Raw genomic sequence first — 3,448 nt, 5'->3', positions numbered from 1 at the left:
CCAACATTAGCCCAGACAGGATGCATGAGTCAAGGATATCTAAAGGAGATGGAAAACGTGGCATCCAGTCACTTGCAAATTTCCAATTGCTGGCCTCCACTTGCGGTCCATGCTGCTGGTTGGAGCATACTGGAAAGGAAACATAAACAGTTTAAATTGAGTATCAGAGCTAACAACTCTCACGTGACTTTCCAAAAAGATGAGTGATGAAACTATCAGAACCATTGGAAGTCTTAAATCTGCTGGGTCAGGGGACAGGGAAGGAATTCTTGGCACAAATGAACAGAGAGCACAGGGACTCTGCCATATATGGATCTTTCAAACAAAATTCCTATGATCTCAAAACTTGTGCAACTCAGACAGCTGTATCGAATTCCATTCAGTGCCGAAGTAGTACCTTAAGCCAGTTTATCTGGTTTGGCTTTGAAGTGGCAGTAAAAACCACGAAGCCTCCTGACCTGGGTCATTTCTAAAAAGAGTTGTTTTCTTTTAGCTTTTCCCATTTTAAGAGCAGGTATGTGTGTGCAAGAGTGTGGTAAAGAGGGCGTTTGCTAACACAGGAAATGTGAAAGTAGTCCAGTAATCATCCAAATTTATTGTAGGTTTGGGCTTTAAGCAATCACAGTATGAAGAGTGGACACAATGGTGTAAGGCAAACAACAATTGCAATCAGAAGTGATACATCAATGCCAACATGTTTAGAGAAACCTCATTGGTTTTATTATTTGGTGACCTGTTCCATCCAAATGACATGTGGGATTACAAACTTCATTCATGTGGAAGGAGAGTGAACAGTGTATACACCATCCCATTTTGAAAGCAGAGATCTTTCAGCAATTTGGCAAGTAGCTTTCCTATTTGGGCACATCCTATTCCAGCTAGTCTTTTGGGGAAACCTAAAGCATCATGCTTACCTACTGCTGAAGTTCAAGGAGAGGCACCATTTCTGAGATGGCCCCAAATTGATCTTGAAAGAGTTATTTAACAGTAGCAGTTTGGGGAAAATGTAATAACCATCATTTGCTTTTGTAAGGAACAATGTTACACGTCATATATTTTATAGGGATGTTTTTTCATATTATTTCATTTATGCTGAAAGTATCTTGGCCAGTCTATTACTCATTCTAAATCATGGGCAAAAGAATAAGTGATATTAAAATCAAGTTAGTTTCTAGGTTTTTTTCAGAGCTTTATGAAAAAAAAAATCACAAAGTAAGAGATCAAATCAATTAATTAAAATACGTTCTTTGTATTTAACTGAGAAATCCCATGCCCAAGGATTTCCAGGGCATTCTTCCACATGGTGCATTTTACTTGGACAAGGAAGTCCTATGCGCATGCAAACCAGACCTGTTTTATCCTTAATCCCATTTTTTCAGGGGTCTTTTATAAAATAATCTGATAAAATGTACTATGCTGTTTAAAGTTGAATTCTTTTTTTAAAAAATGGGAATCTTAGAATGCTTTAACTGAAGACAAGATTAGATTTGGAGCATTTCTGGTGCCCTGCCAGTTTGTGGGGCCTATTTTATTAGATAACAGGGCTCTGTAATGCACCTCAACTCACTGGACAAAGTCAATCTTGTTCTCTAAGAGAAGAGCCCGTTGTTTTTAGTAACTTGCCTTTTTAATCATAAAATATGGAAAACTGGTTATTATTTGTTGCTTTAAGTTTTGCATTAATCTCATCAGCAATTGCTAATGTTTCCCTTTATCCACTTCTTCCTAATCCTCACGTTAATAGACTAAATAATATAAGCATTTTCCTACAAAATTATTTTCAGTATTTCCCCTAATACACTTATTTCTCATAAAATCACACCAAAGGACATTAAATAATCAGCACAGTATATTACATTTCTTTTAGATGACTTTCTGATTTTCATTAGGCTGGCTCTAATTTCTTTTAGGTTCTGGGGATGAGAGCCACTTAACTATCTTTGTGGCTTTAAGCAGAGCTCTGCCTAATGACAGACAGATGCTAGGGCTTGGATGCTGCCTTTCTCTGTATATATGTAGAGAATCTCTGCTGACCTAGAAATAAGGTAGTTGTTGCCTATAGAATCTGTGAGAGACTCCTGCAGAAGGCATTCAATAAGCAAGTTGAAAAAAAATCCTCTACTCAGAAGCTATTTACTACAATAAGAATCAAATTGCCAAAGATTTTATCTTCTAAGCTATGAATTTTTTTTCTTTTTCTTTTTCCTTGAAACATTATAGGAAAGGCAAGTGGCAGCTGCAGGCATTGTTGACTTGAGCTGTTCAAGTCCCTCTAGATCGCTGTCACATGCAGGTGGAGATCCCATGGCCACAAGCAGCCACAGAGCATGGAAACATGCTGCAGGCTATCAATTATTAAACATCATTTTGATTCTGTCCCTCAGTGCCATTGAGCAGAGATGGTTTCTTTCCATGTAAGTACGAGGTTTATTTTTTTGAAGCAAATTAGAATTCACTGCAGAAGGGAAGACTGTGGGAGATTGGAGTGCAGTATGTTGGCAAAGAGTGCATGAGAAACTTTCTCCATGGGTATTTTTGGTCCCAGTGGAGAGGAATAGCAAGAATGTGGTGCCTCAGTCTTTTCTCACAAAACTTGAGGCTTAAAATTCACACACCCACGAGGTTTAGATAACAGTCTACCAAGAGCCTGGTCTTTGTGGATGCTTTGCCAAGTCCTAAGAAGCATTTCCACCTTTTGCTGGGTCTCCATCTTCATCTGGGCTGATGCATATGCAGTACAACTCTTGTTTGCTTATTAAGAAGAGGAAACAATGAAAATGATGGGAGAGAAAGTCAATGAAAAGCACATCCTGCTTTGTACAATTTACAAAAATCTTAGGTAAAAATGTCAGTATACAACAGATAGAATGTTCATTGACCTGATTCTTCTCTTTCTGTTCCTAAAGAGGGTTGCTGCATATAGACTTTAAAGCATGTTTCCTTATGATTGTTTTCATATGAATCCTCTCTCTCCTTTCTTTTGTTTCATTGATTTTTGTGGAAAGGCCTCTCTGATCTTCTCTATTAGCTAGTGATTCAAAAAATCAGCCAGTTGCTCGGATTGTCTAGATAATTAAGTCCTGAATTGATGTGAGCTGACTTTTCATTAAAACACTATTCAATTCAGCATTTTACTCAAGATATATTGAGTTTAGACAATGGGATATGCTTTAGGTTCAGAACTACTTCTTAGAAATCAATCATGTTAGGTTGATCAAATTGGAAGGTGGAGGAAACATGTTTATTAGCAACAGTTATAGGTCAGGCACAATGCCAGCTTCCAAAATAATGAGGATGGCTTACATTTTTACTGCAATTACAATGTATGAGGTCATGTTCTAAGCACATTGACGTCACTACAAATCAGACAAAATGTTACTGCTTTCCTGTTTTGCAGATGAGGAAAAAGAAGAGGGGTTAAAACATTTTTACCAGGTAGGACAACTAT

The 3,448-nt window shown here is 37.6% G+C and overlaps 1 non-coding gene across 1 annotated transcript; it reads right to left on the bottom strand.

Annotated features, from left to right (window-relative positions):
• Positions 1-2,212: 2,212 nt before the first annotated feature.
• Positions 2,213-2,341, bottom strand: LOC123639065. Its single transcript, XR_006735632.1, has one exon. It is a non-coding gene; the product is annotated as a small nucleolar RNA SNORA44 (small nucleolar RNA).
• Between the last annotated feature and the right edge of the window lie 1,107 nt (positions 2,342-3,448).

This window comes from Lemur catta, chromosome 5 (genome assembly GCF_020740605.2).
Source record: "Lemur catta isolate mLemCat1 chromosome 5, mLemCat1.pri, whole genome shotgun sequence".
NCBI lineage: Eukaryota > Metazoa > Chordata > Mammalia > Primates > Lemuridae > Lemur > Lemur catta.
Note: the sequence above shows the minus strand (reverse complement) of the source record. Positions and strands in the feature narration are given on the sequence as shown.